Genomic DNA, 15,860 nt, shown 5'->3' with positions numbered 1-15,860 from the left:
TTGCATTGATGCAAAATCCAAGGAGCAGGAGAATGAATGCTCCCTATTTGTCAAGTGATCATTGCTTTGATGCACTTGCATCATTTAGGAAAATACTACATCATTGATTTGAATCCTTTCATTGGATTTTAGGCAAAGGCAAACACGTGGCGCGTACTATTAGTAACCGGTTTGCTTTCCACTTCGTCGTTACGTCGCGAAGACGATTGTTGTTAGCAACTGGATATTGTGTCATATTTTGTTTCTGTAATAGGAAATTACATTCGAAACAAAGTGAGAGGTTGGAAGACCAAAACTTCAATGAATTATATTGAGAAAATATTTGCCCGACTTGTTTTACATCATATTATTATTTTCCCGAATATGAACATATTTAGTACATCGGGTGCCAACTAGCATTGCAAACCAGTCAAACATAATTTCATTCTTTTCCAGGTTTTCACATACGTTTTGTCAATTCCCAACCACAATTCTTACATGATGAAAGTTTAAAAATAAATGGCATTAGGTTTCACGCAACAGATAGAATCGCCAGTTTCATTACGATGAGCTCTATAGATTTGGTGCTCGTGAGGTTGTTGTCTACATTTTTCGCTGCTGCTGTCAGCTAGAAGTTTTTTTTCGTCAAAATAAACAGTTACTACCCTCATTCGACACCATGTGTGTCCTAACACTCGAATCATATCCATATAATAAAGTATAAAAAACGAGAAAGTTCGACGAAAGAATCAAACTTCCACTCAAGAGATTGGCACAATTGAATATGACACCACTAGCCGTATAACCACAGAGCCACCTTTCAGTTCCATGCTTTCTAAGGGCAATTTGATGCTTCGATTCGGTAGATCATCGTCTGAAATGATTTGAATCAATGATGCAATATTTCCAATCAAGTGTGCAAAGGAGCAATTAAAAGCGAGGATGTTAGGTTATTCCAATTTAAATCATTTTTTCAAAGCATGCTTTTGCGAATCATTCTCAAAAGAGGATGCTCTTTGAAGACTGGTTTGAACATTGTACATTGCGCCTGGGTGTATCGGAGTTCAGGCTCGTGTTCAGATTGCTATGTGCAAGTTTGAACATAGCAAGCAATGTTTGATTGGGTGCACAAACTCAGGTGAGCATCTCACACATGCTGCACCTTGAAGACTGCTGACAAATTGTTCTTCTCGGAGGCATCCCTCCAACGTTACCCGGATAAATGGCAACCGAACAATGCAACGATCAATGGATACGACATGGACAAACGGACACAATGGACTCACGACGAGATGGACTGGCACCGACAACAATAATGGTAATGGAAATCTAAAAATAGATTCTGTGTGGCACAGTAGCGGTTAAGTAACACAGAGTGCCTAACAAATGAATAAAGATATAAAAAATATTAGCAATGTGCATATTAGAGTGGGGCGTCATGGTCATTTTTCAAATCAATGGTTTTTCGAAGCCATTCTGGGTCCTGAACAACTGTGCAGAATTTGGGACCGATTGGTTGCTTCCTCGCTTTCCGCATCGCGTTTGAAGATTGTATGGAAATTAGTATGGGAGAACGTATATTTTTGCATTTCTACTACTAGAGGTTTCAGTTCATCGTAAACCAAGTGGCATATTGCGTTAAAGTATAACCCAAAGGATGCCGAAAAACTTTACTGAAGAAGGCACGTTGCTGGAACGTCCACGAAAAAAGTTATAACGCTCTGAAGATTGAGTGTTCAAACCGTATGCAAAAAATCGTTTATTCTGCCAGCACTGCCGAACTACGTAGACTAATAACTTAACAAAGTGTTATTTCAAAATAATTGATCTTATAGGGCTTTAGAGCTAATGGGAGCTATCCGGAATTATTTCACAAACAAAAAAAACCGTCAAGAAGGAACATGCGTTTTGCCCTTCGATAACCATAGGTCGCCCGGTAGTGCTGGCAGAAACATTGATTTGTTGCATATGGTTTGAACAATCAATTTTCGAAACGTAATAACATTTTTGTAGACTTTCCAGCTACCTACCTTCTTCGGCAAAGTCTTTCGGCATCTTCCAGGCTATATGCTAACGTATTAAGTCACGTGATTGATGATAAATTGATGCCGCTATTAGCAAAAATGTTAAAAAGTACGTTTTCCCATACTAAACTCCATGTAAATTTAAAACGCGATGCGGCATGCGAGGTCGCAACCAATCGAGCCCATATTTTGCACAGTTGATTGGGGTCCCAAAACGATTCAGAAAAACCTTGATCTCACTTGATCGGACGAAATTTGCGTTTTTCCATACAACTGCGCCCCAGTCTAGTGCATATACACAACATGTGTGAATTATTTAGTTGAAAAAATGTATTGAAGATAACAAAATTCTTTTGGCGGGGTTCAAATCAAGATTTTTGACGTAAACTACGTCTAAGGGGAAGACTCTGATACAGGGTGTAAAACGGAAATTTCCAAATTCGAGACCGTCACGAAACTAGGATAGATTTCAAACGCTAATAGCTCCTTTATCTTTCTATGGATTTTCGAGATTTTATTATCAATCGAATCGGCAACTCTCCAGCAATTTTATAAGCCTATTGGAACTATTAATTATCAACGTAAAAACATAAAAAATCCAAATCTTTACCAACCCAGTAAAATTTCACAGTTTCGTTACGACCGCCGTCTGCGGTTGGTTCTTGCGCTCTACTTTTGTGCGGTGATTCGCACAAAAAGTACAAAATAGAACCAGAGCAATGACCGCGGTCGGAGCAAAAAAGTAGTGTTTAAGAAAAAGTGCTACAGATGCTGGAGCTGGACATGTTCATGTTAGCAAGAGGTGAATATTAAAATTGATTATCAACTTTAAACAAGGTTACACTCTAACTGTTTTGACGAGAATTGAGTAAAATTTCTGTGGGATAGAAAGAGAGAGCAATGCAATTTTATTCAGTCACTGAGTAGGTGAAAGTTAGCGTGTATCCTACTATTTCGGCAGCATCCCTTTAAAATAACACTTCAAAAGCATTAATAGGCAATTAATCACTCTAAGTCGAATAACAATCGGAGAAAGGCATCATCACCACTGTGGAATAATAAATTTGTGGTTTTTAAATGAAAATTTTGAATTGTCATATCCAACCATTTTCATATATAGTGAGTTACGCCAATTTTGTTCGAAACATAAATGAATTGGTCTGCGATCGAACATGATTTGCGGAAAAACTACACATTACACGCGGCAAAACTTTTACCAAAACAAGCCTCGCTACCTCCCGACCCCATATATCCAACAAAAAGATATTTTAGTTACTAGATAAAGATTCGGTTCCCTTTATTCTGCTGTCCGGAACATGTTGGGTACCAAGCTGTCAAGTCGTATGGATTTTCCTTCTTTGACATTTAGCTCCCCAATCCTTGCCAGCAAAGATAAAGTAAAAGAATAACATATCAATAATGAGCATTTTTATTTTCTTTATACTTTGCTTACGAAAATCCGATCGGTTCGCAATTACAATCGTCTTACAGATTTAGAAATATGTCTATGAAGTCTTCGGGTTGATTATATTTAGGGGGAGATCCTCCAGTGCCGGACACATAAGCCATTTAACCAAAAAAACTTTAACAATCCGGATTATGTTTCCATTTATACCATACTAGCAGAACGTACGCATTGCTCGGGTTTTTACGTTTAACGTTCGAAATGTCATTTTCTGCGTTGATTGCGACGCCGCACTCTAGATCATTTTTCGAACGATCGCATTAGGTTTTCTCCAAACTCGCCCTAATATTGTATTTTGACAATTTTTCCAAATTTTCCTTTAAAATTTACTATCCTTTTGCATATAGAAACACAGCTGATCCCAATACGAATCGATTAGTGAGGAAATCTCGCAAATCGGTCATCCTCTTCGTGAGTTATATTGCTTCAAAGGAAGAATAGATAGAAGAAAGAAACACAAGATATGACTATTGACCATTGATGATTCATACAAGACATCATTCAGAATAGTAAATTATTCGCGTGCTTTAAGTTGTAAATATTAAATATTGTTAGTGGAGCTTATTTGACTCTTCAGCTAAATTTTTTACATCCTAATCCAAATTCCCACCTTTTTCAATGTCCTCTTCAATTTTTGTTTCTGCCAATTCCTGTGGCTTTCTCAGCAAGAAGAAACAATTGAATTGAAGTAAGTGTAACAAAACAGGTGTGAAGAATTTCAACTTCAAATTTTATACAAAGTTTATCACATGAAGATCTGATATTCCTTGCCGTTAGAAGCCTTTTCAATAGCTTCCTTTTGTGCTTAATAAGATGAAGGAGGGACCTCTGCAAGTAGTGTCGTTTTAAGAAGTATCCGGTATTGAGAGGTGTCCAGCGTTGGGAGGTCTCCCCATAAATAGTTAATGATCCGCCTCACGAAACGATCTCTCACATACGGGGCGATTTCTATAGTAATTTCCTATAATTTCCATACAAACTTCAAACTGCTCATACTCAGTTACCGTGGGGCATCGAAATCCGTACACTTAAGCACCTTAGTATATGAAAAAGTCATTAGAACAAAAGGTATCGAATGTAAATAAAACTTTTTCCTTTGACACAGGAGCATGAAGGCTGCTACTTTTGAAGTGATTCACATTTACTCATTAAAAACTACGAAAAACAGGATAAAATAATGAATAAAATTACTCCTGACTCGAAATCCGTCCACCGTGGACGGATTTCGAATCAAAGGATCAAAATCCATACAGCTATTTTTAGACTAAATATTTAAATTGAAGCATTCTAATTGATTAAACTACTACTGTAAATAGTTTGATACGCACCTTGAGAATCAATCCCTTCGATTTGTATTCCGCTTACCCAACAAACATTCACTAGTTGAACTAACATCAGTGTGATGATTTAATTCAGCGCTGTGTTGAATAATGTCTGTACTATTTCTTATCACAACTTCTGTTCAAGCTTTGTTCACACAATTTTGGCGAAGTTATAAAACTACAACATATCATTTTGAAAAACAACTTTATTAACTGATTCGTTAAACCTTTAATAAGCATTTTACTAAGCCTCAATTCAGCTACATGTGAATTCTTCGAAAATAATAACGCATAGAAGGTAACATCAGTAAGATCTCCAATGAACGTATTTTGAAGCAATTGCTATTTTCATATATGTAATCATTTTAAAATTTTCCTAAATCGGGTCTCGAACTGCTGTCATTTGATCATCCGCCGGTAACGTTGTCATCCGCGCCATCCTTGATTTGTTAGATATAGCTCACTCAGTGCATAACATAACTAATCTTATTGCTGAATATGAATCATAATTGGACTCTTATTCAATAAGTCGATCTGTCAAACTACAGTTTGTTAATAACTGTACAAGATTTTTATTTCAACCATTGTTCAGCCAGTCATAACCATCGCACATTAGGAAAAATACGTAAAAATAATGTAGATTAACGATAAAATAATATCCGTGCCTAATGCTATTTATGGATTTATGAAAATAAAATCAATGTATATTCGGCCTTCCTCAGAATCTCTTGTTAATCGGTTGCGATATGATTGTCAAATGCTAAGATTATTCCAATTTCGCAGCAATAAAGATCAACATCCATGCGATAATATTGGGATTCCACACATCAAAGATTCAATAATTTTCCGATGTTATTCAACGGCGTTATGTCCGGCTTTTAGTAAATTTAGTTTCGCATGAATGCATGATTTTTTTTATTGCTTCAGCAGTTTCGTTCGTTATAATCTCCGACAGTTTAATAAATCACGAAAATAAAAAGCATGTCTTGAAAATAAATCATTATTTTTCTATAAATTAAAAGATCTAGAATCCAGATTTTCTCTCAAACTGAAAAAGCATGTTTTTTCCCACTGTGCGATAGATCAGATAAATGTGAAATCCAATGGTTAAGAAGGACAAGGTAAAGAAGGATGTCTAATGCCTGCTTATTAACTTACTATTCAAACTCAATTCGACCACCCTTTCAGAGCCTCGTTCAGAGCATCACATCATAGTCGAACAGAGAACTTTAAAAATCATTAGTTCAGTACATTGTTAAACTTCCCCAATGTGCTGAAATGTGATTAATCGAAAACGTAAGTTCGACTTCAAATAAAGGTAGTAAACAAATAAATAGGCCATGTCGAATATTAGTTAGATTAAATACTGAAATGAAATCTGTCTAGCAAATTATTCAGCATCCATTTTTTTCAGCTACAAAGATCACAAATAAACAATAATTCAACCTAGATGCTTGTTTGTAGCTTGTCGTTGTTTGTTGGGTATCTTATGTGATGAATCGCATTTAGCAATTGAAGCACAGTTACTTTTGGTGCAATTATGCTCTACCCGAAAACAAAATGGCGGCAAAAACTCCGCGTTTGGTGGGTGGCGTTCAGAGCATCACATCATAGTCGAACAGAGAACTTTAAAAATCATTAGTTCAGTACATTGTTAAACTTCCCCAATGTGCTGAAATGTGATTAATCGAAAACGTAAGTTCGACTTCAAATAAAGGTAGTAAACAAATAAATAGGCCATGTCGAATATTAGTTAGATTAAATACTGAAATGAAATCTGTCTAGCAAATTATTCAGCATCCATTTTTTTCAGCGACAAAGATCACAAATAAACAATAATTCAACCTAGATGCTTGTTTGTAGCGTGGACGGATTTCGAATCAAACGATCAAAATCCGTACAGCTATTTCTTAACTAGACAGAAGCTGTACGACCGTGATCAGTTTAAATTTAATTTTATTGGCATATCGGTCTCGATGCTGCTCGTATAGAGGAAGGGAGCCGCGTGTGTGCGAAAGCAGATGGGAAAGAAACGGAGTCCAAATGTTATCGCTAGGCAGCGACAAGTGTGAAAATGGTTGAAAGGTGTTGAAGTATGCGAGGGCCATTTGAGAATAATGAATTATTGGCAGTGGCTGATTTTCTACTCGCCGCAGCCACATCCAGGCGCTATAGTATATGCACAAAATAGCCAGCAAGAGTTAACCGCCAGAAATTTGTATGGCGAAAGACATCTAACGCTGGTTTTCTCAAAATTAGGAACTTTTCATGAAAAACTATTTGGTATCGGTTATGAGGGATGGTGTCCGCTACTACGCCTACCAAATATTTTTTCACTTAAAGTGCTTAATTTTGAGAAATCGAACCTTAGATGCCTTTCGCCATACTGATTTCAGAAAGTTAACTTCTAGTGTGCCGCTGTAAGCACGCTCAAAGCAGTCGATTCATTAAATTATCGAAGCGTCCGTCTTTGCCGTACATCCTTTCTGGGGATGGCTCGGGCAGTGAATGAAAGTCACTGTTACCGATACTGGCAAAAACGGAGGCAACGATACGCATATGTATTATTCGGCTAATACTTAATTAGTTCTAGCGATCGATGTTCATCATTTGGAGAATCGATCGATTTCTTAACTAAATATTTAAATTGAAACAGCCTGATTGACTAAACTACCACTGTAAATAGTTCGATATGCACCTTAACAAGCGATCCCTTCGATTTGTATTCCGCTTATCTTATGTAATGATTTGCATTTAGCAATTAAAACACAGTTACTTTTGGTGTATTTATGCGCTACCCGAAAACAAAATGGCGGCACAAACTCCGCGTTTGGTGGGTGGAGATTTGTTTTTGATTTTTGTGGTTTTAATTTCAAAGCCTTCTTACCAATTCTATGTCCTAAAAACTTACTGTCAAGTATCTGAACAGGATAAGATTAATTATTTCTACATCATTTACCTTTAACCTCCTTTAATTTATTGATATCTCATGAAGTGGACGGATTTCGGTCCCGCACGGTATATTATAACCAATTCAGTTGAAAATTTAGGAGGTTCACCAAAACAGCAAATATTATCGTTCAAGCATAAGGGAGCGCAAAAGTCAAAATTTCAATCACTTTAGGCTCTAACCGAAAAAATTATCTTATGAACTGTTTTACGTAGTTTACGTCGGGCGGTCGTATCTTGTATATAACCCTTCTGATTTTTTTTATTCGTCACACTGCTCAGACCCCCCGTCCCAGTAAGGACGCACTTTGTGAATGGCCACCTTACACAAATTTCATCAAAAATAGGAGCCTTTCTCGAAAAAACAATCACCAGTTACCAGTCTACTATTATTATTATTATTATAGAGTTTTGGCACTTCCTCAGCAAGCGTGCTGGGAATTTTCACCTACCCCGGGCAATCTGAATGCCAAAGGGGATTAGGCTCTGTGGATCTCATTCGCCGGTTGACTTAAAATCCTATAATAAACGTTTGCACCGGATGTATTAGTTATGGTGGTTCAGGAATCTTCTTACGATGCTGCAAGTTCCAAGAACCACTGTCTTTTGGATGCTATGGAGGTTATGAGATAGTTCCAGCTCTCCTAAGGATCTCAGAAGAGATTTCGGGACGATTCCGGTTGCTGAGATAACAACCGGAATTATACGCACGTCCTCCAGGTGCCACATCTGCTTCAACTCCTCCGCCAAGTCGTGCTACTTCGTTATCTTGTTGGAGAATGTTGTTTGGACATTATGGTCTAGCGGTACAGCAATATCGATGAGGGTTACCCGCTTCATCCTTTTGTCGTAGACCACAATATCGGGCCGATTGGCACGAATGAGGACATCCGTTATGATCTCGCGATCCCAGTACAGCTTCACGAAACTATTTTCCAGAACCGGGACAGGCACAGTAGGCGATAAACTGGTTAACCAAGTTGTGCTTTAAAGCAAGCTGTTGGTGCACAATCTTGGCTACTTCGTTATGACGACCGAGATAGGCTGAATCAGCTAAGGCTGAACACCCGGACACGATATGTTCGATCGTCTCTCCTACTGAATTGCACTTCCTGCAGCGGTCCTCCACGTTTTCGTGCAATATATAGTGCCGATAGTTCTTCGTCGCAATTACCCGGTCCTGGATGGCTACCATGAATCCTTCTGTTTCCGAGAAGAGTTCACCCGCACCAGCCACGTATTCGACGCCGCTTTGTCGATATATTCCAGCTCCAGTTGATGGGGGTGCGTCCCATGTAACTCCTTCTGCTTCCACGATGCGATCATCTCGTCGACAGATTTGATGTCGCAATTCAGCTGATAGTCCTCCTGCGCCAGATGCAGGGCTCTGAATCCGTGGTCAGCTTCACACACAGCGCGATAGATTTCGTGGCGGTTCTGGCTTTCCACGAAGTATCTTCGCAACTGCTGGATCTGGGAAACACATAGTGTTTGTATATCGGTGACGCCTCTTCCTCCTACTGTACGTGGCAGGGTGACTCTCTCAATGGACGATTTTGGATGGCGCATGCGATGCTTAGTGAACGCCACTCGTACTGCTCGTTCTAACGCCTCCAAGTCAGTCTTGGTCCACTTCACCACCCCGAAACTGTATGTCAACAATGGCACAGCAAACGTGTTTATCGCCTTCACCTTGTTGCCGGCCGACAAGAGGCTCTTCAAAATACCGTTGACACGATGCAAGAACTTTTCCTGCAGCTCTTTCTTGATTGTCGTATGGCGAATTCCTTTCAGTTGCAGGAAACCTAGAAACTTGTACGTTTCGCCTTCAACCATGTTTCGAATCTCCTCCTGTTCGTTGACGCGGAAACTGTCGGCATCCACCAGGTGACCCCGGTGTAGATGTATGGATCGACATTTATCGATACCAAACTCCATCCGGATGTCGTTGCTGAATACCGTTACAAGCCGCAGAAATTGGTGCAGCTTCTCCACAGATTCCGCAAACAGCTTCAAGTCGTCCATAAAGAAGGTGTGGGTAATGTTTGTACTCCTTTCCCCACTCTTCAAATGATAGCCATAGTTGTGTTGGTTGAGTGCTCTGCTAAGAGGGTTCATGGCAAGGCAAAACCATAGAGGACTAAAGGTATCGCCCCCTCCTGATGCTGAGAGTCCTGGACCGTAACACCTTTTCTCCATCGGTAATGTGTAGGGATGTGCTCCACATCCCCATAGCGTGCTGCATTAGCTTGATGACGTTACCGTCTATCTTATACAACTGCAGTACCTTAAGGAGGTACGAGTGAGGTACTGAGTCGTATGTCTTTTTATAGTCGATATACGCCATGCTCAGGTTTCTTTGCTTGTGGGTGACTTGCCCAACAACGACTGCATCAATGATGACCTGATCCTTGCAGCCTCGTGTGTTGCGTCGACAACCTTTTTGGTTCCTCGGTCATCAGGTTGTTGACGTCGCAATGGTTCTGCACCCTCATCGGTACTACCAATGACAGCACTTTGTATAGACTCGAAAGGCACGTTATTGGCTGGGTTCAAAGTGTTCCGATCCTTTGGCAGAAGTTAAGTGACACCCCTAGAGATGAATTCCGGTAGCTGCCCGGGGTATCTAGTATCGTGTTGAAGCATTCCGCCCTCCACCCGTGGACCATTGTGAGTTACCAGAAATTATGCACAAAATCGGGTCCTGGTGCAGCCCAATTCCTGGTATACCGAGTAGCCTCACGTATGTCTTGGGCGGTCACGTTGATAGCGGTCATGTCTCCAATTCCACCACAATATTGCTCTTCTTCTGCCATCCACACCCCATCGCCGTTGTGTATGACGGGGTTCTCCCATAGATTGGACCAAAACTGCGTGACTTCTCCAATCTCCGGAAGGCCCTCGCCAAAGTCGGCTTTGTCGTTTCGGATGTGGTTGTAGAACTCCCTTTCGTTGATGTTGAACATTCGATTTTGCTCCTTCCTCTTCGAACATTCTCCATAACGTCGCAGTCGTTTAGCAAGAGCACTCAACCGCTGTACATGGGTGTCGAGGATCTCAGTTATGTTCGCCTCGGTGAGATCACGGAGTTCTGTGGGTTTCACAATTTCAGCAACATTCCGAACTAGCCTGGTTGATCGATTCCCTTCTTGTACTGTGTTAATCGACCAACCTTTGACCGCAGTGTGGCGATGCGGGTCTCCAGACGTCGCATCCACGCGGGTTTTCGTGCTTTGGGGCGTGCGCGTCCATCACTCTCACCTTGTGGGCGCGTTCGCAATCCCAACGTTCTTACAACAGCCACTGCAGCCGAATACACGATAAATTGCAGCTCCTCAAGGTTCTCCACGGTTTCCAAGTACTGTGGCAAAATATCCTGGTTAAGGATGCTTACTGTACTCGTCAACCGATAGGAGTACTGCAACTTGGGTATCCGGTGTCGGGACATGGGGTCTGTCCCACGGAACTGTGTAACTGCTGTGCCCATATGATTAGCTAGTTCGTCCTTCAATTGCTGTCGTTGCAATTCCACTGTTGGTCCTGGAGCGGCGGGTGCAATCGAATCGCGACGGTTACTTGCGATTGATGCATCCAACCCAACAGAACTCCTTCTCGACGTATCGCTCGATCTTGCCTCCTCCTCCTCTCCTAATTCCCTCTGCACTTCCCGCTTGATGTACTCTACGTCTTCTGGAGTTAGCATATTATGTGACATAATAGCTCTCTGGCGTGTGTACAATTTGTTCTGGTCAAGCTGGGGTGCAAACCGAGGGAACCTCTCATTGAACATCTCCAGCATCGCCGGTCTGCCGGACATATCCGTCTCCATCCTGGTGCAAACGTAGTAGCAACGGATCACGTACTGATTCATCTCCCTTGTCCACATGATCCGTTGCCGTCGGCGGCCCGCTAACGTGAGTGATTGACGTCGATCAACCACAGCAACATCAGCAGGTGCAGCATTGCCTTGGTGCTTTCTTCTGCTGCCGTTTCTGTTTTGCCTTGTCGGCACGGGCCTTCCTCTAGTTGCTGGCCGCTCGCTATGTCCCCCATCCCAGGAACAGCTCCAATAGGGGTCCCTCCTCGGGCAATCGCATGGGTGGTATTGTTCTTGAGCGTAACTCCATATTTGGGTGTGCTTTCATTCCCGGAAGCTACGGGTTCTGTAAAGTTATTTAATTCTTTACAGTGCTAAATAGCTAGGTTCAAGCGCCAGTGCTCGCCCGAGGGTGGTTTTTCATTGGTGCTTAGGAATTGGGCCTTCAGCTCCCACCTACTCGAAATGGTGGTTTTTCATGGACGCCCAGGGTATTTCACCTGAGCTCCCACCTACAAATTATTATTATTATTATTATTATTATTATTGAGAAACGTAATCATAATTAGGGTTACTGTTCCTCCTGGAAAGCAATGAAAAGGTATTTGGTATGTTTATTATTTTTGTGATTTTTTCAGCAGTACGCATGTTAGCAAAAAGAAGCAACGAAATTGGTGCCGTATTTCTTTGTTTCGCGATGAGATGAATATATGTATAACAGTTCCCCTATATTGTCGATTGAATGTGTTGCGAGCTTACTGCTTCCAAAAAGTTTACCCCTAGTGTGCTGCATGTTTTCAGCAGTGCACCAGAACTTAACGTGTCGATTCGAATCTGATTGTTTTTGATGATTTCAGAACTAAAATGAAAGTTTTACTGAAGCGCCTTCTGTTGACGATCTCCCAGAATCACATCAAATGGTTGCAGAAGAACTGAGAAATAGATTTTTTATTCAACATGTTTCAGATATTAAATTTCATTTATTTTGGGATAAGTTTGGTGAAAAGCGCTTGAAGTGAAATTATTCACACGTAAATTACTTTACTCTTACTTATAAATGTTAGTCTTAGTAACGACCACTTTCGTGCGATACTGAAACCAATTATATTGTCGATTGAATGTATTGTGAGCTTTATTCGGTTCTAGGTACGCACTCCTCATTTATTGGTTAGACTATCATCTTATGAATAAGCCCAAGTCCTGGTGTTAGGTGGGACGCTAAACAGCCCTGACACGACGGTCCTCCGGCGAGACAGGAGGTTTGCGCAGGCCCAATAAGCCGCCTAGAAAACCAATCATTACGAACAATATAAGAGATAATGCGACTCGATATAATCGGCAAAGACCTAGGCGACGAATACAGGATCACGATTGGAAGCTTGGAACATGGAATTGCAAGTCGCTAGGTTTCGCAGGTTGCGACAGGATGATCTACGATGAATTACATCCCCGCAACTTCGACGTCGTGGCGCTGCAGGAGATTTGCTGGACAGGACAGAAAGTGTGGAAAAGCGGGCATCGAGCGGCTACCTTCTACCAAAGCTGTGGCACCACCAACGAGCTGGGAACCGGCTTCATAGTGCTGGGTAAGATGCGCCAACGCGTGATTGAGTGGCAGCCAATCAACGCAAGGATGTGCAAGCTGAGGATTAAAGGCCGTTTCTTCAACTATAGCATCATCAACGTGCACTGCCCACACGAAGGGAGACCCGACGACGAGAAAGAAGCGTTCTATGCACAGCTGGAGCAGACATACGATGGATGCCTACTGCGGGACGTCAAAATCGTCATCGGTGACATGAACGCACAGGTAGGAATGGAGGAAATGTATAGACCGGTCATCGGACCAGATAGTCTGCACACCGTATCGAATGACAACGGCCAACGATGCATAAACTTCGCAGCCTCCCGTGGAATGGTAGTCCGAAGCACCTTCTTTCCCCGCAAAAATATCCACAAGGCCACATGGAGATCACCTAACCAAGAAACGGAAAACCAAATCGACCACGTTATAATCGACGGTAAATTCTTCTCCGACATCACGAACGTCCGCACTTACCGCAGGGCGAATATTGAATCCGACCACTACCTCGTTGCAGTATGTCTGCGCTCAAAACTCTCGACGATGTACAACACGCGTCGAAGTCGGACGCCGCGGCTTAACATTGGGCGGCTACAAGACGGTAGACTAGCCCAAGAATACGCGCAACAGCTGGAAGTGGCACTTCCAACGGAAGAGCAGCTAGGCGCAGCGTCTCTTGAAGATGGCTGGAGAGATATTCGATCCGCCATTGGTAGCACCGCAACCGCTGCACTTGACACGGTGCTCTCGGATCAGAGAAACGACTGGTATGGCGGCGAATGTGAGCAGTTAGTGGAAGAGAAGAATGCAGCATGGGCGAGATTGCTGCAACACCGCACGAGGGCGAACGAGGCACGATATAAACAGGCGCGGAACAGACAAAACTCGATTTTCCGGAGGAAAAAGCGCCAACAGGAAGATCGAGACCGTGAAGAGACGGAGCAACTGTACCGCGCTAATAACACACGAAAGTTCTATGAGAAGTTAAACCGTTCACGTAAGGGCCACGTGCCACAGCCTGATATGTGTAAGGACATAAACGGGAACCTTCTTACGAACGAGCGTGAGGTGATCCAAAGGTGGCGGCAGCACTACGAAGAACACCTGAATGGCGATGTGGTAGAGGAAGATGGCGGTATGGTGATGGACCTGGGAGAACGCGCGCAGGACATAATCTTGCCGGCTCCGAATCTCCAGGAAGTCCAGGAGGAGATTGGCCGGCTGAAGAACAACAAAGCCCCTGGGGTTGACCAAGTACCAGGAGAGCTATTTAAACACGGTGGTGAGGCACTGGCTAGAGCGCTGCACTGAGTCATTACCAAGATTTGGGAAGAGGAAGTTTTGTCGCAGGAGTGGATGGAAGGTGTCGTGTGTCCCATCTACAAAAAGGGCGATAAGCTGGATTGTAGCAACTACCGCGCAATCACATTGCTGAACGCCGCCTACAAGGTACTCTCCCAAATTTTATGCCGTCGACTAGCACCAACTGCAAGGGAGTTCGTGGGGCAGTACCAGGCGGGTTTTATGGGCGAACGCTCCACCACGGACCAGGTGTTCGCCATTCGCAAGTACTGCAGAAATGCCGCGAATACAACGTGCCCACACATCATCTATTCATCGACTTCAAAGCCGTATATGATACAATCGATCGGGACCAGCTATGGCAGCTAATGCACGAACACGATTTTCCGGATAAACTGACACGGTTGATCAAAGCGACGATGGATCGGGTGATGTGCGTAGTTCGAGTTTCAGGGACACTCTCGAGTCCATTCGAAACCCGCAGAGGGTTACGGCAAGGTGATGGTCTTTCGTGTCTGCTATTCAACAACGCTTTGGAAGGGGTAATACGAAGAGCAGGGATTAACACGAGTGGTACAGTTTTCAATAAGTTCGTCCAGCTATTTGGCTTCGCCGACGACATAGATATTATGGCACGTAACTTTGGGAAGATGGAGGAAGCCTACATCAGACTGAAGAGGGAAGCTAAGCGGATCAATACGTCGAAGACGAAGTACATGATAGGAAGAGGTTCAAGAGAAGACAATGTGAGCCACCCACCGCGAGTTTGCATCGGTGGTGACGAAATCGAGGTGGTAGAAGAATTTGTGTACTTGGGCTCACTGGTGACTGCCGAAAATGACACCAGCAGAGAAATTCGGAGACGCATAGTGGCTAGAAATCGTACGTACTTTGGACTCCGCAAGACGCTCCGATCGAATAGAGTTCGCCGCCGTACCAAACTGACCATCCACAAAACGCTCATTAGACCGGTAGTCCTCTACGGACACGAGACCTGAACGATGCTCGTGGAGGACCAACGCGCACTTGGAGTTTTCGAAAGGAAAGTGCTGCGTACCATCTATGGTGGGGTGCAGATGGCGGACGGTACGTGGAGGAGGCAAATGAACCACGAGTTGCATCAGCTGTTGGGAGAACCATCCATCGTCCACACCGCGAAAATCGGACGACTGCGGTGGGCCGGGCACGTAGCCAGAATGTCGGACAGTAACCCGGTGAAAATGGTTCTCGACAACGATCCGACAGGCACAAGAAGGCGAGGTGCGCAGCGGGCAAGGTGGATCGATCAGGTGGAAGATGACTTGCGGACCCTCCGTAGACTGCGTGGTTGGCGACGTGTAGCCATGGACCGAGCCGAATGGAGACTCTTATATACCGCACAGGCCACTTCGGCCTTAGTCTGAATAAATAATAATAATTA

Source organism: Armigeres subalbatus, chromosome 1 (assembly GCF_024139115.2).
Source record: "Armigeres subalbatus isolate Guangzhou_Male chromosome 1, GZ_Asu_2, whole genome shotgun sequence".
NCBI classification, from domain to species: domain Eukaryota; kingdom Metazoa; phylum Arthropoda; class Insecta; order Diptera; family Culicidae; genus Armigeres; species Armigeres subalbatus.
The sequence above is the reverse complement of the archived record's forward strand: the minus strand, read 5'-3'. Positions refer to the sequence as shown.